The following is a 22,432-nucleotide window of genomic DNA, read 5'->3' on the forward strand; positions in this document are numbered from 1 at the left end:
TTCATCCTAAGAGCCTACATAGGTGCTGCCACCAGAAGGACCTGCTGCTGCCCCGGTCCCTTGCTGCTGCTTTGCTGTAGCCCCCGTACTGGTTCCCCGGGAAGGAAAGCTGCTGTGGAGAGCTGTGCTCGCAGACCCTGGTGGCCTGAGGCAAACACCACCCTGGAGAAGGGAGTTTTTGTCTGTTAGCTGTTTTGTGAATGCGATGTGCAGTTGATTCAGCATTTTTCACCAAAACGGCAGGTTCTGCTGGGGCTGTAGGTCCAGCTTCAGGTGTCGGTGGGAGCGCTTGTCTGAGCATCCCTGGGAGGCAGGGCATCCAGCCCTGGTCAGTGGTTTCCAAGCCCAAGAGCACTCTTGCAGTGGTGCTGCAGCACGTCTATAAACACATTTCTAGCAGTTCCTCCCGCTGTGGCCTCTCTGCGTAGTACAGAAGTCTAGTCTGGGCGGTTTTAATGGCAGTAGCAACTGGTTTTTCCATAATGCCCTGGGAAACCAAGCAAAGTTAACCACTGCGCGTTGAAGTGCTGCTGTTGCAAATAACAGAGATCATAAATAAACAGTTTTGTTTAGGGAGTTGGAATTTGGCTTAGAGGAGACTGGGCACTGGCATTAGCTATGGCGGTGAGGAGGGCTTGGGGGAGAAGCTGTGGACACTGGGGTAGCCCGTTCACAGCGGGGTCTTACCAGGGAACGGCCGGTCTGGTGTGGCCCTTCATGCGCGGCACCTTCAAGAACAGACCCTAAAATGCAGGGGAAAGTCTGCAAAAGCAGGTGCAAGGAGGTGGACAGGGAAAGAGTAACAGGGCTGTAAGCTTTGCTCGGAAGCCCCTGTCATCTCCTGGTAAATTAGATTAGGGTTTAATTACAAGCTAAGGGAAAAATCTAATGTTGATGGTAGAACAATGCATATATTTTATGATAACAGAGAAACACACACATTGGAGCAAAGCCTGTGTGGAATTAATTTCCTCTGGGGCCACTTATTGGCCAGTTGCCTGTTTGGTTTGGTTTTTGGGTTTTTTTTTTTTTTTTTAGGGTTTTGGAAATGTGACTGCTGAATCAGTTTTCAGCTTTTAATTCCCCCATCTCCACTTAAACTAGCTTTGCTGGACCTGAGCCTGCAGGTTCTTCCGGCAGACGCTGAGTTACCCAGCTCTGAGTTGGTAGCAGCTGAGGGTCCTGAGCATCTGGCAGGATAGCTGAGCATCTGGCAGGATAGCAGCCCCTGCTCCAGAGGGTTTGGCATAGCCCCTTTGCTGGCTCGTTAGTGCTGTGGACGTTAGGACAGCTCCCTTTTCTGCTCTGCATGTTAATTCAGCAGTAATGTGCTCGCTCTGGGTCCCTCAGCAGACACCATGTGATTCTCCATGTCAGGGCTGGAAATGAAGATGGTCTCCAGGCTATTAACACCTCAGATGGCTCATTAAGAGCCCAGCAGAAGGGCAGCATGTCAGATATTATTTCTGGTCTACATTAAGCACTGTTGCTATTCTAAATTATCAGATCAAACTAACTTGGTCTGACATCGAGGGAATCAAACATCGGGTCTCGTGAAGGCGAGATCGATAGAATTGAAGCGTCCACACTTCTAACCTTGCTGGAGCTGATCGCCAGAGACTCCCAGCATCAATCAGACACACACATTTATTTTGGCCAGGAGAGAAAAATGTTGTTTCTCTGCCTGGACAAGACTATTTGTGCTTAAAGTGGGTTTGGTTTTTTTGTTTCTTCTAATTGTTCAACCCATTTTTGCCTCCTTACTCTTTAGTCACTGCTGCTACTTTGAGCAATCGTATCAGCAACACAGTCCAGCCATTGCTGTGCGGTTAGTCATTTCCAGGGCGCGCACAGTGACAGTTGGAGCTGTCGGATCTCACTGTAGTGATGTTGCTTCTCTGTCTCCGCGCTGCCTGGTCTATATGTCAACGGGTGGCTCAGTAAATGCACAAATCTTAGCTCAGCAGAGGAATTTATCCTAGCAAAGAAATAGTCATCAGGGCATTGGGACAAAATGCAGTTTCTAGTTTTTGCTCTTGGCGAGGGCAGACCATCACCACCACCTTCCCCAGCTGCTGGCCATGTGGCCCAGCTCAAGCCGCGTGTTCCCACAGGGTGCACTGGGCAGGTTTTGAGTTTACTTCTGTATCACATTGTTTTGTTTTCAGTTGCAAACACCCTTGAGCTGTCTTGCTTGTTCCAAAGTCCCTTTTTAATCTGCGTCTGTTGGCCTGCAGGACAAATCAAAGTGCATCGTCGGGGTCCGTAAGCCTGTTTAGATGCCTCAGGGGCGCGTGGTCTCTGGTGCTTTGCCCTGTGACAGAGCTCGGGCTTTGTTGGGGGGCTTGTTTTCCCCCGGTGCTTTGGCTGTGCCGAAGGGATGCACCAGCGTGTGGTCCCTGGGGGCCTGGGCAAGGATGCTGGGCGTGTGGGTGCCACGCACCAGGGCAGCAGCCTCAGCGCTGTTAAAACTCCTGCATTTAATGCAAAGGGGTGGTGGCTCCTGGCACGTGTCCTTGGTGCTGGCAGGACCTGCAGGGACCTCGGGTCTTCAGATCACCGTTCTGGGGTGTCTGTCCTGCTGGTGGTGGCTCTCACACAGCCTGAGCTGGCAAGGTCACGTCATCCTGCCTGAATCTTCACGCGCAGTTTGCAGAAGCGTTGTGATTTCTAGCTCCTCTATTTTGGGAGGTGGGTGTGGGAAGTGGTGTGAAGCTGTGTCCTTAGGAGGCTCAGAAACCAAGAGACAGGCTGAGATGATTTTTTTCCTAATGTCTCAGCGGTTCGGATGGTGGGTGGCACAAGGCTGTCCTGGCCCTAGCAGGAAGGACTCTTCTCTCCCTGCTGTCAGTGTGCCTGTGCTGCCATTGAATCCCCCCTGTTAATACCTGGATCCATTTTGTCTCATCTGACGGGTGGTCAGGTTGGGTGAGATGGACACAGGGGGGTTAACACCTTGCTGTCAGCCCCTCCAGCCCCAGGCTGACCTGCTTATGTCAGGAGGCTCCTCATCTCTGCTCCAGCGTGCTGGTGGAGGCACTTCCGCAGCCCTTTGGCCCCTCTGCTTTGGGGCTGGTCCCTTCTGCAGGTGGAGGAGCCGCTCTCTGCTCCTTGCCTTCATCCCTGCGTTCACAGCCTTGCTCTGAAAGTGCTGGAGGCTGCCCAGAAGGTCCTGATTCTGAGAAAGGGTTACCTCAAGCCTGGGCTGATGCCAAACATCTCATCATCTTGCCCTTCTTTCCCAGGACCAACCCCCTTTCCTTCAGTGCCAGGAAGATGTCGTGTCATAGAGATCAGCTTTCTGTTGACACCTCGGGTTCCTCACTCCCTTCCTTTTCATGTGATGCTCATTGTTGTTCGTTTTGACTTTCCCCCACTGGAAAGAGTCCCTGGCTGTGCTGCTTCACGCTTCGCCGCAGCAGGACTTGCTAATCGCATCATCTCCCAGCGCTGGGTCCCAGAGGGCTTCTACTTTAGAGGGAAAAATACTGTTGTTGTCTAGGCACCACGGTCTGGTGAAGTTGCCTCAAACCGTTCTGTAGAACTAGAGGTACCTTAATAAATGATTATGGATTTTCCATCTCGGGGGTTTCCCTCTCCTCGGGAGCTGTTACTCAGCCGCAGTATTTATCACGAGCCACTCTAAGAGCTGCGGTTTCATTTCCTCACCATGTGCATCGTAGCGAGCGGTTCTGGGACAGCTGCCGCGATGACGGCCGGACCCAGGCACCCAACGGGTGCGTGGGCTGGTGCGTGGCTGGAGGGTGTTGAGGTGCTCCTCTTGGTGGCCTGACACTGCGGGCATCTCCCCTGCCGCCAGGGAAAGGTAGCGTGCAGCTGCAGGCTGCCCAAAAGCACCACTGTCCCAGCTGAGCTGGATTTATCTCATCCTTACAGAGCTGCCCAAGTCAGCGGCCGCTGGAGGTGTCGGGCAGTTTGGTCGCCCATCAGGGCGCCCCAACATGCACCCGGGTGCCTGGGCTGAGAGGAGCAGAGGTTGCGTGGGTGGGACCGTAGGTGGGCGATGCGCTGCAGGGCTGAGCGAGCACCTTCATCCCCTCCAGCCCTGGTTTGTTCTTCCCCACGGACGGTGCCGAGCTGTTGCTCGGGGTCCCCATGGCGTCCCAGCAGCAGGCGGAGGGAGGGCTGTCAGGGGCTCACCTGGGCCAAGCCGTGTTCTTGCATGTCGCTGTAGGGAGGGCAAGTCAGGCGGGATCTCTTCCGGGTTATGAAGAGCAGAGCCTGTAATCCAGAAATGAAAACCAGCCTTAGATACGAAAGACAAATCTTTGTTTGGAGCCCGTGGTTCAAGGCACTGAATTCCCAGCTGTAAAAAATGTGCCGTGTTTGACGGCGGGGGGAACGCTTACGACTAGGCACAGCGGCAGGTAGGCATGGCCTGAGCGCGTCCCTCCACGTGGCGTTGGAAATCCAAGCAGAGCTACTGTGAGCACCTGCTGCAATTTCATACAGGGACCATAGTCAGAGTCACTTGGGAATTCTGAAAACGTTAACTCATATGCTTTTTACTGGCTGCTGTTGCTCAAAGGATAAACTCGGCTCTGTTTGCAAAACGAGCGGTTGAACTGCTTTGCTGAACCATTTGCCAAATTTGTCCTCCAACAGTTTGTGTTTAGAAACTGCTGGGGAGGTAATGATGGCATCAGGACGTGCCACACCGGTTATAAGCTCGTTTCAGCAGAGCTGCAGCCTTTGTGGCACGAGGTGCGGTTCGAGCTGCTGTTTTGCAGCCAAGGAGTACCTGTGGCACGGCAGGGAGCTGAATCTCGGTGTCGCGATTGGAATAGATTGATTAAAAATGACCAGCGTTTCCTTCCCCAAAGTACTAATCGCGGCTGCTTTGGTGCTCATCGGGGATCAATGGGCTGTTTAATTGCGAGTCTCTGCCTGGAGCCGCTTGACGTGTCTTCCCGTGTTCCTTGCGTGTGCGAAGGTGTCCCGTGCTGGGCTCGTGCCGGCTCTGTCGGGGTTCAGGCACAGCAGGCGGCGGGCTCCGTCCCTGCTCCTGCCATCGCCGCTGCTGGTCCTGACCCGCAGCTGTGCGTAACCGCCCAGGGGAGAATTCAGGGTAAATACCTAGAAGAGCTGAAAACCTCCTTGCGGCGCTGGGTCTGTGCTGGCGCATCGCCATCCAGATCTGCCCCTTTGTGTCTCAGTCCCACCTTTTTGTGCAGTTTGTCCTTTTGTCTCCCTGCAAGGTGTTCACCTCTGATATCTGCAGTTCCTCATGGCAAGCAGTTGCCACTGCTGGACCAGCGTTGTCCCTGGGCAGCCCCCAGCATTGACCTGCTGCATCCTGGTTCTGGAGCTGCCAGGTCGGATCCATTCCTGGGCTGGCGGCACCAGTGCCCACCCAGGGGCCACGTCCTGCCAAGGAGCTGCTTGTCCAGGTCTTCCTCCCTCCTACTGCAGCTTCATGATGGAAGTTACGGTTTCTTCCAGGTTCAGCCCTCCAGCACCTAAACTGTTCATCAAACCCCAGCCACCGAAGGAGGAGGGAGCCTGCTCGGAGCACTCAGCATCTGCAGAGAGCAGTGTCAGTGATGGATGCGTAGAGGAGCCAGCTGAAGCCCTGGGAGCAGTGGGGGATCCTGCCCAAGAGCCAGCAGATGCAGAGGACTCCCTGGAAGCAAAGGTAGATTTTCTTGTACGCTCACTGTTTTGCGTTGCCTCCCCCAGCTTGCCACCAAAAAGCCGTGCTGGTGCCAGCGTAGCGTCCCTTTTTTGCTGCCCTGCTGCCATGTGCCCTGAGAGTGGGCTGGGCAGCAGGGCCAGCAGCTGGACACGGGGCTTATGGGGAGGGACAAGTAGGGTAGTGTTGTTTGGAGAAGCCCATTCAGGTCCTCCTGACCTGTGGTGGGGTTGGGGTTTTTTGGCTGGGTTTTTTTTGCACTGTGAAAGGAGGGGTTTTACCTGCACCGTGATGTGGAGGCTTCCAGTTCCCTTCCTCTGTCAAGCCCTGCCCAGTACTGGTCTCCATGTACCACCTTCTCAGCCCCAGCTAGAGCCACCCGTTGTCACGTCTCTGCCTTCGCCCGAGCCCCGGTATTGCAGCGATGGCCACAGAGCTGCCTTTTTATAAATGGAGACTTGACAAAGTCGCTGTCTTTTCCTCTTAGTATGGGAAACAGCCTTTGGTCTGCTGACCTTCCTGGTGAGCCTCGGTGCTTTGGGGCTTGGCCTCGGTGCTAGTGGGAGCTGATGGCACCTTTTGCTTCGCGTGGGACAGAGGCTGCTCCTGGGGCAATAAAAAAGGATATAGGAGAGCACAGGAGGTTCTGAAAGTGCCGGAGTTGGTGTCAAGTTCAAGGAGGGGGGTCGCACCTGCTGACATCTAAATATCAGTGGTTTTAATGTTGTAGCTCTGCACGTGTTTTCTGAATCAGGAAAAAGGATACCTGGTAGGCATAAAGAATAGCGCGGCTGAATGTTTTCAGATAGAAGCATGAAATCATTTTTGTGCCCTGCTTTGTTGCCATGTATGCACAGATAAAGCAGGGAAATTCAAGGGGATATGGCTAGGTAGGATCCAAAATTGCTTCAAAGGATACATCTGGGTTGCAGTGTTGTCTTCTGCTTGTGTCACTGTATCAAGGCAATGTCCATGTAGCCTTCCTGGGGAGGTGGGAGACCATAAGCCTGGGAAAGATGTGGGTTAGCGTCTTTGGGCATATGCCCTTGGCAAAGCTTTGCAGGCTGGAAGATGTGGAGACAACAGAAAGAGCACTGAGATGTGAGAAGGCTCAGCCCTCCCCAGTGCTTTATCTCCTTGGAGAGATGTAGCCTCTGGTTAGGCCTGAGGATGTGCTGTACATACCCTGCCCATGTCAGAGCCCCAGCGCAAAGCCCTCCTTCATGTTACCGAAGCAGCAGGTATTCTTAAACTTCAAGAGCAATCACAAAGCCCTTGCTTATAAATAGGGGTCAGAAGCCCAGGGACGAGGTTCCATTTAAAGGATGGCACCTCTGAGGTTAAACACCAGCCCTCAGCTGCTGCAAGGCAGGAAAACATCTCAGCTGCCTTTTTCAGGATGGTGTTATTCAAGAGAAATGGCGATCCTCAGCCCTCCGGCACTGACGAGTGCACAAGGGGAAAGCTAAGCACCACCTGAAATGGGACAGCTGTGCCAAGGACTTCTGAAGTCCTTATTTCCCCTTTTTGACACTTCTCGCTTGCAGCTGCATTCCTATTGTTGTCATGGAGAGCCTGAGCTGTCCAGGGGTGGGGTGTTTGGTGCGTTTCTTGGGCAGGAGTGAGCAAAGCTGGGGTGGCATGAGGGTGCAACGTGCCCTCGAGGTCCCTGCCAGGACAGGGTGCTGGGAGCACCCCGCTTCCTCGTGCAAGCCGGTGGGTCCGAGCCCACCTGCCGGTGTGACACGGGCTCCACCTGCACCTCGTGTCTCATCCGCACGGGTCTTGGACCCACACTCGGCTAATGGCACAGGTGTCCCCGTACTTGGTGTGTGCCTGTGTCCCATCTTAGCTGCTCTTGGCTCGATGAGGCGGTGGAGCCTGCAGCACAGTGATCCCCCTCAGCCCAGCCAGCTGCCTCCTGTAGCCCATGGTGCTTGTTTTCCAGCTGCTGCCGTCCGCTGCTGTGGAGCTGGAAAGTCGGAGGCCGGTGAGGACCCAGGAAAGGATGCGGTTTGTGGAGGTGGAGCCCCTCCCCTCGGGAGCGGAGGAGGTAAGTGGGCATCTGTCTCACTTCCCCGTTCCCAGCATGGCAAACAGTTACGTAGCCCCTGCTGCCACTGGTGGCCCTCGGTGCTGCTCACGGAGTGGCCTCGCATCCCTCCCAGCACGTTGCGCAGCGCTGCTGAAGCAACCGGCCATGTAGGGCTGACCGAGGGTCCTGCCTGTGCAGCGCCTGTGGAGGGTGTATTCATCTTGTTGCTCATCAGGTGCTCGGTAGGAAATTTTTGCAGTAGCTTTTGCAGTAGCTTTTGCGAGAGCAGTGTGTGGGTCGGAGAGAGAGTGAAAAGTGTCAGGAATCAGACGAGCTGGGCTGAAGTCCACCCCCAGCTCCAAGGGCTCTCATCTCCAAGTCTCGTGTTTTTCTGAAGGCAGTAAAAAGTGTTTTTAAAGGCAAGTTCTTCAGCTGAGAGAATGTCTTGCTGCCAGGAGACATCCCAAATTAATTTAGTGTATTAATACATTAATTAGTATGGGAGAAGATTTTTCCCAGGGTCTCTCCCACCGGTAAGTGGAATGGATGCAGAATGAGAGTAGGGTGATCTCGCCTGTGATGAAGAGGCCCCTCCAGCCACATCTGTACTTTGCTCCAAGCCACGGCTGCTCTTCTGCATCAATTTCCACGCTCGACATCTCTGTCTCTCCTCCCCTGCCTCCAGGTTTTTGATGTCCTGCCACTGTACGGCGTGCTGCCGCCGGGCAAGAGCCAGGGTGTCACATTCACCTTCGTTGGCCGCACAAACATTGCTGCCCGTGTCACGGCGCTGTGCAGTGTGGAGGGAGGCCCGACCTACGAGATTGCGCTGAGTGGGGAGGCTTCGCTCATCAACTACTTCCTTGACGTGACGGAGATCGACTGCGGGCTGCAGGTACCGCACGCTTCTCTTGGCAGAGGTCCTTGTCTTGGAACTGTCGCCGGCGCGTTGCTGCCCACCGAGGTCTAGGGCGCTCTTCCCTTCCCAGCTACTCTGTTGGCTCTGTCGCTTGGAAGTACTGCCTTTGGGTGATACATTCTGCATCAGAGTTGTTTTTTAATGGCCATCTCTACCCCCCCATATTTGGGATTTCCTCCTCTTCAAGGTAACGAGCGCTGCCTCCCGGGACAGGCAGGGACCCCGTGGTGATCTCCAAAGGGACATGTCCCCAGGACCCTCATCCGCCCATCCGTTCCTGAAGCCTGAGGTCCAAGGAGATGCTTTCTTTTAATGCTCTTGATTAATCAACAAAATAAACCAGGGAGGAAGTTAACTTGGGCTTCCAGTCACTGCAGCTGGCGAGAATGTCCCAGAACAGTTGGCACTCCTTTTCAGTTAAAATCCCTACAGACCCTTCCAGCTGTTGGCCCTGTTTGGCTGTTGCCCTGTCTGTCTCTACTTTTGCTTCTGTTTTGCCTGCAAATACTTGTATGCAGGTGCCTCTTGTTCTGAAATGACTCGATGCCTCCTCTTTTGTTTCAGCTGGCTGTTAGGTGACACCTTAAAGAGCAGAGGGCTTGTATCCCCTGGTTTATTTATTACTGCACCTCTACGTGCTGCCGTCGATAGTGTTCCTGCGTAGGGCTAAGAGGTACCCTGTGGCTGGGGGTTGCCCAGGTTAACCCAGGACACCGCAGTGCCTGTACCTCCTCTGCGCTCCCTGCTTCTGCGCTGTGTTCATGTGCTTTCAAGCCAGGGAAAAGGGAAGGAGACTCCCAGCAGCAGACCTGCGTCTGTAACTTCCCGCTCCTCTGTCTTCTCTCCAGCTGTTTAACAAAGTCAGGGAAGCGGAGGTCACCCTGCAGAACAGAGGGAAGATGGGATTCACCTACGTGGTGCTCGGCTCCAGCGCAGCCGCTGCGGACAGCCCTCCGCTCGGCGTGCCCCTGGCCGTGCCCAGCACGGTGAGTAGCACGAGTGATTCACCCTGGCCAGGCTGCCCAGGAGAGGGTTATAGGGAAAAAAGGTGGTGGGGTGGGAGGAAAAAAAGAAAAGGAAGACAGAGCCACAAAACCAGCACGGAGAGCCAGGGCTGTAAGCAGCTGCTGCTGGGTGGCAGAGAAGGTCGAGCAAGCGCGGTCCTACTAGAGCCCCTTCATGGCCTTTGCTGGTGGGTGGCTCTGGCATCCTGCAGCAGCCGCCGGCGGGAGGCACGAGGGCTTCGGTAGCTCTTTGGACCCCGAGTGCTGAGCTCTGTGGTTGTGCCGACACTGGAGCCAGATGGTGCAGGCTCTTGTGAGGGTCACCTTCCCCAGGTTGTGTGGTCAAGCAGGGCGTACTCCCTGTCCCTGCCTGTAAGAAACCCCACCTGCCCCCTGCCAGCACTAAGCAGGACTGAAATACTGTCTTGCCTGGGCATGAAGCTGCTTTGCCAGAAATTTTAGCAGCCCCTGTATTGGTCCCTCCTCCAGCTTTGCTGCTTTGCAGCAGTTTTGTGGGGCAGCGAGGGGGTCAGGGAGGATCGGGGCTGGAACAGCCAGGAGAGGAGTTTGCAGCATCCCGGCGCCCCAGCTTCTTAGTCCCGCGTGGATGTCTTTGAGCTGAAGCAGCGTTCTTACCTTTGTCTCTTTTTGCAAGGGGAAGAGGAAGCCAAATGGCTTTCACATTGTTTTCGTGCCCGTCTCCTACAAGGGATGACACACTGATGCCCTCTTCCCGCGGGCTGCCGAAGACGCAGCTCTGCTTGGACCCGTGCAGCCAGCTGCTGCAGCAGCAGCGTGGGTGCTGGCAGCTTGGCAGGGCTCACCTTTGCTGCAGCTGTGCTGTGCGCTGGAGTACGGGCTCAGGGGACCAAGTGGCAGGAGCTGTCCCACTCAGCGGCTTCCCCTGCAGCGTGAAGGGGAGCCGAGGGTCCAGCCCAGCGTGCAGAGGGCGAGCCAAAGGCGTCTGCGTCTGTGCCCGGTCACCCAGAGCCATGCTGCTGTCTGCTTCCATTTGCTCTCGATGTGGCTGGCGTGAGCCCAGCCTGAGGCTTGGAGAGCCTTTCTGGAAGCCCAGAGAGGAGATGTCCTTCCCAGCAACACCTTCTTCCCTAGAATTTGTCCTAGTCTGCTCCTGCATTTCCAGAGATGTATGTTTGCAGGTCGCTGTGAGTCTGGATGGGCTCACGCACCCCTGGTGTAACCACGCAGGCAGGAGATGTTTGGTTGGGATGATGAATGAGTCAGGCCCTTCAGCAGCAGCCTGGGAACCACTGACGTGCAGTGTGAGGAGCTGCTGGCCCTGCTGAGGGCATGGGCTTTAGCTCGTCTTCCACAGCAGCTGGTAAAAGAGCTTTTCTTTATTCAGTCTGGCTCTTGCTAGCAGAGGGTAAGCGCTGTGAGCAGCAGAGCTGCGCTCCTGCTGAGCAAAGGGCGGTCTGTGCTGTGGGAATGCAGCCTTGCGAGCCCTCTGAAGGACGTACTGCACCCTGGTGTAGGAGACTCGAGCTTTTAGGATACGAGAAAGCCAGAAGGCCATGTTGTCTGACGTTTTCTTCCATAGGAGAAGCTGTTTTCTCTTCTCAGTGTGTCTGTCGCCTGAGCCGTCCCCCCACCAAACGCTCTTTGGTGCATTCCCTCTCTTGTCTCCCGTGCCCTGCAGGGTTACATTGGACCTGGCAAGGAGCAAGTGCTCAAAGTCTGTTACCTGCCAGGAGTGCCTGGAGTCTTCTGCAGGGCTTTGCAGATTCAAGTGGGTCACCTGGAACCAGCAAGCATCACCCTGAGAGGAGAAGGGACCCTTCCCAGGATCTGCTTGGACCTGCCCAGGAACATCAGCGGTGAGCACTGCCTCTCTGCTCCGCAGGAAGGTCCCCTGGCTTTTTCCCCATGTCATATGCCCACAGGGCAGCTCACCCCCACCCCCACTGAGCCTGGAGGTTTCAGGGCTGTCAGAGCAACACTCAACCCTCGGGTTGCTTCCTGAGTCTCTAGTAGGTGAGTCCATGTGGGCTTTGCCCCAGGAACCACCCTGCAGAGCTTGCCAGCATATCTGTCGGAGGCCTGGGAAGGTGGCGGCTGGGCAGAAAAGCTTGGGGAAGCTGTAACGCGGGCTGGCAGGGATGTTGGCAGGGTTGGATTTGCCATGGCGTTGCAGGGGATGGGATGCTCCTCTGTAGAGGGGAAGGTGGGTGGTAGTGAACGTCAGGATTCAGAGAGGAGCAGCAGCATCCACTTCCCATAGATTGCTCAAGGAGTTTGTTTCTGGGAGAGGCCAGCATCAGGGGAGTGGGGCTTCCCAGCTTAAGTGGGATTGGCACGGCGTCCACGCTTCTATTTGTGGATCTCTTCTTCCTCCAGGAAATGCAAAATATGAGAAGGTCCTCAAAGAGGCCAAAGAAAAGATGGCAAAGGACAGCCAGCGAGCTGAAGCAGTTGCTTTGGGGGAGGCGGCGGCCGCGGAGCCACCCAGGGACGATGCGGACACCGCGGTGAGAAGCCCCATTTGGCATGTGCCACCCTGCCCCTGTGTCACTCGAGCCCTGGGCACCCCGCAGCAGGCTTCCTGGGGCCCTGCTGGCACTTGGGACCTCCCTGCCCGCACCTGGCCACGACCATGTGTCAGCTCAGCGTTGCCCCAGGGGCTGCCCAGCTCTGGCTGTTGTCCCTCCAGCAGATGCACCAGCTCCCCGACTGCCTCAGGGAGAGCTCCTGAAGGCCGTGCTCAAGTGACTGAGTTCCTGGCACTTTGAAGGAGCTGCGGGTCGTGGCTGAGGGGTTTGTTGCTCACGACCCAGCTTACCAGCAGCAGCCTGACTGCGCCCTGGGGCTGTGCTGTCAGCGGTCATCTCCAAGAGGCGTCAGCTTTCTCGTGGTTCCCTTTCCAAGAGAGCTGCTGTCCAAGCTGCTCTGGCACTGGTTGGGGGCAGGCAAATACTCGGAGCTCTGGAAGGTTCCTGGCTTGTCTGGCTGTCTGTCTGGCCAGATCAGCTTTTGTGACAGTGACTGGGCAGGCGAAGGTGCTGGAGTTCGTTTCCCTTGAGATCAGGTCTTGCCTAAGGGAGCAGGAGGTGTCACAGACGCTGAGCAGCGAGGCAGAGGGACTCCATCGCCCCTCTCAACAAGATCAGGGTGGGATCCTCTCTCAGAGACAAGCCTGTGCCTTGGGCAGGACCTTTGCTAACCAGCCGCTCTCTTTCCTTTCCTCAGTGGGACACGCAGCTGCAGCTGCAGATGGAGCAGTTGCTGATAGAGGAACATGCCCTGGAGCAGCAGAAAGCTCTCAGCTCCGGTCCCCCAGAGGAAGTGGCCTTTGACCAGCGTGCTCGTCGGAGGCTTCTCAAGTTAGTAGAGACTCCAGGTGCCCCAAGGGTGACACCCAGCAGTGCACCCCTGCTCCCGAGAGCTCCTGGTGTCTGCAGAGCTGGCAGTAGCTGGGCACTGCAGAAAGGGTCTGACCCTGGTAGCTCTGACGTGCTCCCTGTGAGCAGCCGAGTGTCCTCACTTCATAGTGCCACCCTGGGGTGCTCAGCTCCCCACAGATGCTGGGTTCTGCTCTTAGTGCTGAGGGGGTGCAGTGCAGACCATCCAAGCCCCTCCAGACAGCACAGACACCGTCCCTGCTGACCAGCTCTGAAAGAGGCAGCTCAAAGCTGGCATCTTTGTTCCAACTGACAGGCCACGCTAAGCAAAGCCAGCAGGGAATCGCACGGGCTGAGAAACCCTAAAGCAGGGGGTGTAGATGCTGGTGGGACCGTAGGGCTTGCCTGGGTGCCTTGGTCCTTCCCTCTGCTCCTTCCTGATGAGGCAGGGGCACGGTAGGCTCCGGTTCAGGAAGAAAATGCTCTGCAAAACAGACCACTTATGCGCTTTCCCGAGTGGGATTGCTCTGGAGAAGGAGCTGCCCTTGAACGCTGTAGGTGTCGATTCCTGCCTTTCCCGGGGCTGCTCTGGGGACAGACCTGGCTGCAGAGCAGGGAAGATTGCCTGTGCAGGCAAATCTCATTGCAAGGTCCTGAAGCGATTTCAGGCTTGGGCTGTACACCAGGTTAGCAGTTCCACTGAGGCCAGTGGAGGTCTGGTGGACTTAGCCACAGTGGCTCTTTGTAGCCGAGGAGCTGCGACCAGTTAAACACAATTTTATGTTGAGGTCCCGTTGGTAGCTGATAAAACCTAGGACCTGCACCCTCCGTGACTTACCAAAGTGTTACTACCAGGTGGTCAGGCCTTGGCTTTCACAGGCTTGAGCTGGGTTTTTACAGCAGCAAATACCCACTTTATTTGTGTCTTCTGTCCACCTGGAAATGTAGCCGGGCTGTGGTTTAAGGAATGTCTCTATTCCTTTCAGAGTTCAGCTGCCTGAGTACATCCTGGACTTTGGCTGTGTCATTCCTGGTACCGTCCGCACACACCTTGTGAAGATCACCAACCCCGGGCGGTTGCCTGTGTCCTTCCTCGCCGATAGACGTGTCTTGTGTGGCACAGGTAACCAGTGCTGGAGGGACTTCCCGTGGGCTTGACAGATGAGCTTAAGTCACTGGGTGTGTGGGGGGGTTGAGTGCCTGTTTGTACAGCTTTTTTCTTCCTGACTGCCCCCTGCTCGGTGCTTTAGAGCCTGAATTCTCCTGGCCAGCAGTGCCCAGAGACCTGGTCTGCCTGGGACTGCCCTGACACCTCATTTCAGGGACTAGGTGGGCTGATCACCTTGGTCACCTCTCATCATCTTCTGCTCTTGGCTACCATGAGTGACAGCCGAGGTTTTGTGCTCTTTGTGGGCTCATGTTGCAAACGGACGGGACCCTTTGTGGTTTGGAAGTGCTTTGTTTAGACTTCATGATGTCATAGCCCTTCAGTTGAGCCTTTATTGAGAAAAGAGCCTGTGAGATCCTCTGGTGTATCAAAACAGGCTTCCACGACAGGCCCTGAGGCAAGGCTGTGTCCCATCAAACGGTGACTTGCTGTGTCTGGGGGGTGGTCAGGTGTCTTCTCTAAGTTGTTGTCCAGGGAACACCGCAGCATGGGGGAACCTTCGTTGGAAATTCTCCTTTGGGGAGGTCTGTGCCTCCTTCCCTGAGATGCCCAAGGAAGGAATTGCTGAAGCTCAGCTGATGGGTTTCATTTTTACCATGTGGACCTTGGATTCTGGCTGCAAAAACGCTTTCTCCTTGGGCGGTGACAAGGGAGAAAGAGCAGCAGGCTTCTCCGGGGATACAAGGGGGTCTTTCGCAGAGCTGCCAGCCAGGACACCCGCGTGGCCTTAACGTGCTTGTGACACACAAGCGGCATGAGATGTATCTCAGCTGCTTTATTTTCATCTGTTCAAGGTTTCAGCGTGGATCTGGACCATGTGAAGTGCCTGCCCTGCTGCAGGACTAAGACATTCAGAGTGCGCTTTGACCCACAAAGCGCCAACCTGCCACTGGGAGAGGTGGACGTGCTCCTGCCCATCAAGGTACCACCTTTTGGGGCAGGCAGCAGGCTGGACACAGCCGCAGATGTCACCTGGTCTCTCAGCTGGATGTTCTGTCCTTCACTAGGTAGCAGGTGGCCCCACGTTCCATGTCCGCCTCCGTGCCGACGTGACTGTGCCGTCCCTCTGCCTCTCCAGGGACAGGCTGGAGTTCTCCGCTGTCCAGTGTGGGCAGTGCCGGGAAGAAACTGTCCAGCTCCACAATCAGCTCCAGGTCCCCTGTCAATGGTTCGTCACCGTGCACGAGCCTGTTAAGGTAAAGCACAGACAACGTGTGACACGTAACTTCTTGGTTGGGTTTTCTTTGCCTCTCTTGCCCTTTCTGCCCCCGTGGCTGCCTGGGCGCTTGGGCTACAGCTGGGCTGAGGAAGCTTCTGAGGGTACGGAGCAAGGCTGCTTCGCCTGGACCTGTTCGTTAGCTGATGCTTCACTTCTCTGCCATCTTCACCCATTCCTCCTCCTCTGAGGACAGTGCCTCCCCATCTGCCTGCCCTGCCTACACATCTTTGCTCCCATTTATGGTGCCACCAGGTTATGGTGGCCACGTCTGGTTTGGACGTGGGTGCTCTCCGCACCGTAACAGTATCTCAGAGCACGGCAGGAACCAAGAGTCTGTCCCCACAAAGGCCACCTCACACGCCTGGTTTCTGTGCCCAGGTGGACAAATGCTTGTCAGCGAGCATGCGTCGGAAGCTGCTGCAGGAGTTGGAAGCCAAGCCCCGTGTCTTTGAGGCACTGCCCTCGGCCGGAACCCTCGCTCCCGGACAGCGATGCAACATGCGAGTCAGGTTTTCACCCGTGGAAGAGGTGAGATTGGCAGGTGTCACCCCGCGGAGGTCTGGCAGGGCAGTGTGGAAATGAGAGCCCAGCGCAGGGGATGAGGTCTGGCCTCCGCATGGAGCTTTCTGCCAGCCCCGTACCCACTGTGCCCCAGTTTCCCCTGTAGCGCGCACTTCTGAGAAGCGCTTTGGAATCCCCACGGGGAGTTGCACAGGGAGCATCCAGGCTCGGCGGTGTGGCTCCCTCTCGGCACGTGGAGGAGATCCACCTGTTTCCCCTCATCTTCCACCTGGTGTGGGCATATCTGCAGGCTGCAACGCCCCGGCGCAGAGCAGCTGGCATGCTCGCAGGGGACAACCCTGGAAGGGCCAACCTGGGCTAATCCTGCTGCCGGTACCGGCAGACAAAACAGCCGCCAGACACCTTCCTGGGCACGGCGGGACTGTCACCTGTAGCGGTACGCTGCCAGCAGTCCCTGTGGCTCTGGCCCAACCTGCCTGCGTGTTCCCACGCGGTCTGGGAGTCAGCTTAAGCGATGGAGCATTCCCAAAGGCAGTTTGCATGTGGCCACAGTGACTTGGAAGCTGGCAGTGTGTGACAGCATGGACACAAGTGCTTCCATGCCTGGGAACAGTCCCAGGGACGGTAGAATTGCTAGTAGGGATGCAACCAGCTTGTGTTGGGCTTTGGCCAGAGCCAAACGCTGAGCAGAGAAGATGACCCTTATTTCTAGCCAGCGGGAGCTCATCTGCCTCTTGCGTGGCTGGTGTTTGCCTGATGCAGCAGTGCCGCAGCTGTGTCTGGGCAGCGTAACCCCGAGGACCTTTCTCACGAGCACTGCGCTCCCTCGTGACTGGGTGAAAACGTGTGACAGACTGTTTCAGATCTGACACCAAACAGCCAGTTACACCTCACCCAGGATCCATCCCAGTTACCCGGAGCCAGCATGCAGGTGCTGCAGCCTCTGCTATAATTAAATACCTGTTTTCCATTCACCTTAGAGGTACTGAATGACACCGCTGACCTTGGGGCAAGGGTTGAATTCCAGGCCCTTGTCACCTGGGACTTAGTGCAGGACCTTTCTGTGCTTCTCTCTTTTCAGAAGTCCTACAGAAGGAGGCTGAAGATTAACATTTGCCAGAGCAGCCAGCACCTCCAGCTGCAGGTCTCGGGACAAGGTCTGGAGCCGCAGCTGGAGTTCAGCCCCCCAGTGCTTGAGCTGGGACCGGTGCTGCCATACAGCCGTGGGGCGGAGGGGACAGTGGTGGTGAAGAACCCGTGCGAGTTTCCCATCGAGTTTTACTCGCTGGAGTTTGACCAGCAGTACCTTGAGGAGGAGCAGGTGAGCGGGAAGGTCTGGTCCCCGTGTGCGTGCTGCCGTAGCTTCACAGCGCTGTGGTGGCATTCCCGGGCTTGCGCCAGGGAGATGGAGGCAGTCCCCAGGGCACAGCCTGGCGGCACTTGAGGGGCAGCCAGCTCTGCTGGCAGGCGGAGGGGGGTGCTTGGGTAGTCCGTGTTGGGAGGAAGGCATGAGGGAGAAGACTGGTTGGCTGGGCAGTGTGTTCGTGTGGTCAAGAAACCCCTCCTGTACGTGGTTTCTCTTCCCTCCGCGCACAGGTCCTGCGCATGCTGAAGGACTACGACAGCCGCAACACCTTGTTGCTGCCTCTGCGTGGCCCGGGTGAGAAGCTGCCCCCAGAGGTGCTGGAGTACTCTCAGGACCAGAAGAGGCTGCAGGATGATCAAGCAAAGCCCAAGACCGGGGACCCAGCGGACCAGGACAAGGGTGAGGGTTTGGCATGGTCTGTCCTGAGTGTGGACACAGCAGGGAGTCCAGGCTGCGTACCCTGAGTTCTCCATGACCTCATTCTCCACGGAAAGCCCGTGCTTTTAGCAGCCGCCTGTTCCCCAGCTTGGTGGAGGAATTGCCAGGTGAAAACCTGTGGCTTGTGAGACGCATCCTCTCGCAGCCCTGAGTGCAGCTAAAGCAAGCTCATATCTTACTGCCACACACTGGGGAAATCATCAGGGTGTCCCCTTGTGTCCCTCAGCCGCAAAGAGCAGGCTCAGATGAGTTCTTCAGCCTGTAGGACCAAGTCTAATCTAACGAGCTGGTTTAGATTTGTTCCTTCGCGGCAACACAAGCACAAGCTCAGAATACCCCTGGACAGGCTCCTCGGTGCCTTGGGAGTCTCCCTCCTTAGGAGATTTTTGCTTTTGCTTGTGGCCCTGCAAAGTGGGAATGGCCAAGAGCAGGTTGCCATTCCTTCCCCACGTCCTTCCTCCTCGGCCAGCTCTGAAGGTGCCTGGCACCTGTCAGATGGGGGCAGAAAGCACTCCGCTGGGGTTGTTTGCAGCACCTCACCCCGTAGCTCGGTCGTTCCCCCCTCCCTTTTCGATGAAAGCCAGTCCAACAGGGTGAATTCAGAATCCGAATGTGGGGAAGAGGAGGAGGAAGGTGTTAAGGAAAGACGCGGGACGGCTGGTAACCCGAAGCTCTTCACCTATTTTGTCCATTGTAGCAAAAGAGCCCCAGTGGTGGACTTCAGTGCCACCTCCATTGCTTCACTGCAGCCTGGTGCCATCTCCCTCGGGACTGTTCCCAATGCCCAGTTGCACCTGTCACCCCCCTTAGGCACCAGGACCCGGGACCAAACTCCCATGAGGACCGTGGGGAGGGTTCATGGAAGATGTGGCCCGGGCCTCTTGGGTGTTGCCAGATGCTCTTTCCTCCTCCTGCCACCCCACTTACTGTGCTCTGAACAGGCCCCTTCACCAGCAGCTGGATCTGCGTGAGCCTCGAGGACAGGCACGATGAGATCTGGGCTGTGACATTGGTTTCAGCAGTCTCCTCTCGCAGGATCTGAGGGGATGGGGAGGGCGATCAGGGTCACAGGGAGGCAGGAGGCTGACTTTTCTACCTGGTTCTACACAGCAGAGCACCAGCAGAGCACCAGCAGCAGCAAGGAGGCTGCGGGAGAGCTGGCCGACAGCCCTGTCCATAGGGCCATCGCCCGCCACCTGGGCATCGATATCCCTGCAGAAGGGCGCACAGGCGGAAACCGCAGAGGGATCGTCATCATCGTCCATGGGGCACCTCGGACAGGCACGTGAGCTGTTGGCTGCAAGGAGAGCGGGAAGCAGGAGAGACTTATCCTGGTGGGCCGTGGTGCTTGGTCGGCCAGTTGAAGCGAAGCAAGGCAAGCCACAGCTCTGCTGGTCCGTGAAGCAGTCCCAGGCCTTTGCCTAGCTGGTGCTAGTGGTGTGGCTCATCTTGTGTCCATATAGCTAGGCTCTTGTCCCCCCAGACGGGGTGGCCATGTCCCTCTTGCTGCATGGGACCACATTGCCTAGTGCCCGTGTTTCCTCATGGGAGCAGCCCCTAGCCCGTGCTGACCCCCAGACTGTGCCCAGCTGGCACCCACCAGCACAGGGTAGCGAACGGTGGTGGTGGGACAGGGCTCGAAACAATGTCCTGGCCCAGGGCTGAGGTCACACCACAAGGGACAGAGTCCTGGGCTGAACCGGAGGTGGAGGCGATCCACCTGCCTCTGGAGTTCAGCGCTTCTGACCGTGCTGAAGCTGCCTCCCTCGTGGTGTCCCCTAAAGGGACATGTGCTTTCTGACTGTCCTTGAAACCTGCAAAGCCTCTGGGGGGGCTTTCCAGAGCCTGTCCCTGAGAATGCTTCACCTGCAAATGTCACCAAGCCGCCTTCCTCTCTCTCTCAAGGAAAGACAGCGGCAGCGGTCGCCCTGTCCAAATATTACGGCGCTGCCTGCTTGTCCATCGACGCCGTGGTGACAGAAGCCATCTCTGACGGGAGCAGCGCGGCAGGGCTCCGTGCCCGGGAGCTGTGCGTCAGGGCTGCCGCTGAGCAGAGCCACAAGGAGACAGAGGATGAGGGTAAGGAGGAGCACTGGGCGCAGAGCGGCGCTTTGGAAACCCACCACGGCCACCTGCTTCTGCTTGCTCCAGAGGAGTTTGGCAGCCCTTGGGTCTCTTGGGGAGCACGGGTGCAAGCGTGTAGAAATGCAGAGCCATTTCATAACACAGCTCGGGTGATTAAGCAGCTCTGTTTTGAGGGGTCAGACAAAGGCATTTTTACTGCCTCTGGGCTTCTTGACACACGTCCCTTTTTCTGGGAGTGGTGAAGCACACCCGTACCTTTCTCAGAGCTTTATAAAAACATTTTCTCAGAGCTGAATCCAGCTTGCTCCCTGTGGCCATCAGGCAGAACTGCTGCCCACTTGAACAAGGAATAACCCTCTGAAGTGGCTCATTAAGCTCTAGGTGACTGACTGTGAGTGTAGCTTCACAGACATGAGAGGAAGGGAAGAATAACCTCCTGGAGGAATTTTGGATGAGACTCACTGCAGATGAGCTCTTTTTCTCTGGAAATGTATTTTTTTTCCCCCTATACTGACACTGCCAGGTTGCGGAGCTGGCGCGTGCTGTGCTGTGCTCCATGTGAGACTGGAGACTTTGGGGAAACTTTCTTGGGCAGTTGTTGCCCTGAGCTCTGCAGGGTGAGGCCAGACGCTGGCCTTGGCGGGGGACGTTTTACATTGCTCAGCTTTGAACCTGGGTGGTTGGGAGCTGGTGGAAGGGAAAAGGCTCTGGGTGCCGGGTGGGGTTATCCCAGGCAGAGGGTTTAGCTTCCGTGGAGATGGGTGATGCCGCTGGGGCAGGGCTGCCCGTTACAGTCTCCACGGGAGAAGGCAGGATGGGTGCAAGGTAGGAAAATGATGGTGCTGGGGGACGAATCTTTGGCTTGATCCATAGGGGAGCTGCTGTGCAAAGTGTCACCTGTGTGCATGTTTATTAAGGAGGGACACGGGGCTGTGCACGACAAACTCTCTGGCTTTTCCGTCCTCTCTCAGCTTTATCGTGCTAGTAAGGGAAGCAGGGCAGGAGCTGCTTCTGGAGAGCAGCGCTGCTAGTGCCCAGCAGGCTGGGGGACAAGTGCTGTGTCCCTGCCAGGGGTGGAAGGTGCCCGCTTGCTCCCCGCAGCACCCATCGCCAGCCCCGCTGAGCCATCTGTCCCCTCTGCAGGTCACAATGCAGATGTCTCTCTCAGCGTGCAGTGCCACGCCAAGGCCGGGCACAGCTCAGTGCTGCGCCAGTCCAGCTCTGGGGAGGACGGCAGCCTGCAGTCCCCGAGTTCCCAAAGGCCGGTGAGCACTGCAGCAAGCAAGAGGAAGGCGGATGGCCGTGCATCCCAATCCCGGGAACAGCATCGAAGGGATTCGACAAGCTGCCAGGTGAAGCGTGATCTGCGCTGGTTAATGCCTGGGTCCTTTCTGTTGCCTCTGAGAAGCGAAGGGGCTGCTTAGAGTGGGGGCTGGTGTGTGGGTGTGTGGTGCAGAGCGCCAGCTGGGCATGCTTGGGGTGGGAACAAACCCCTGTGCTCTGGCAGAAATCTCGACTGGGCCTCAACAGTTTGTTGGCAAAGTGCAGTCCTGGCTAATGTGGCCGCAGGCAGTGGGCAAAGCTGCGGGATGCTGCGCTGGGGGCTTGCAAGCCACGGGATGTGTCCTCCAGGGTTGTCCCCTGGAGCTGCTGGCCTGCAGGGTTGGTTCGAGCCTCCCGCTAGTGGAAAACCCTGGCTGCAAGCCCAGCAGTTGGAACTGTTCAGGGGTTACCCAAGTGGTTTACTTTTCTTGTGGCGTTCAACATTGCAGGGCTCCTCCATTTCTCATCTCCACCCTCCCCTTCCCTGCGTCCCTGCGCAGCGACGGCTGAGCATCGGTGGCAGCACAGAGGGAGGGCTGGGCTGTCTGAGCTGCGTGCTGCCCGAGGACTTGCTGGTGGCCATCCTCTCCGAAAGGCTCCAGGTACGTGGGTGGGGTGGGGGCAGATGCTGCGTTCCTGCTCCAGAGAGACAGGCAGCGAGGCAGTTTGGAGAGGAGGTCTGTATCTGCTCTCAGAGGAGCCCCGAGCTGCACGCAGGGATCCTTGGGGGAAGCTGCAGATGCCCCAAGGTGGCAGAACGTGGGGAAAGATCAGAGCTCGTCTGGGCTGATGCGCTGGACACAACGATGGCTGGTGTCCTTTGACATCTGCTGACAGTGGACATTTACTGACTGGCTGAGAGCCCCGTGTGTGCCACAGCTGACTAGAAAAGCTGTTCCTTTTCAACTTTATTCGCAGCTGAGTGACTGCTACCAGGGCGTGGTGTTTGATGGCCTGGAAACCCTCTTTGCGCACAACATGGCATCTGCTCTCCTCTGCCTGCTCAAAGCTGTTGGAAATCGGCCTCACATCTACGTCGTGAACCTGTTCCAGGATTATGTGTCCTTTAAAGCCAGGGAGACAGCTGCAAAAGAGCAGGAAGGTGAGACTTTTCATCTCCGCACCTCTCAAATCTTCCCTGTCAAGCACTCAGCCTTATCTGTGTGTATCTGGGTTACCAGCAGAGCTTGTAAGAAGTGGTCTTATTAATCCTTCCACCTTCTGCCTGGGTGTAGCCAGCGCTCAGCTCACAGTCGCTTAAAATGCAGCAGAGCAGAGCTGAGGCTGGGAAGACTTCCCTTGGTCTCTACCGTGAAAGCCTGGGCACAAGTGCCAGCTGTT

At 56.5% G+C, this 22,432-nt stretch overlaps 1 pseudogene; it reads left to right on the forward strand.

Annotated features, from left to right (window-relative positions):
• The window catches only part of LOC106630800 (hydrocephalus-inducing protein homolog), a 111,610-nt pseudogene that overhangs the window by 70,712 nt on the left and 18,466 nt on the right, over positions 1 to 22,432 (forward strand).

The sequence above is a fragment of the Falco cherrug genome, unplaced genomic scaffold (assembly GCF_023634085.1).
Source record: "Falco cherrug isolate bFalChe1 unplaced genomic scaffold, bFalChe1.pri scaffold_41, whole genome shotgun sequence".
Lineage (NCBI taxonomy): Eukaryota > Metazoa > Chordata > Aves > Falconiformes > Falconidae > Falco > Falco cherrug.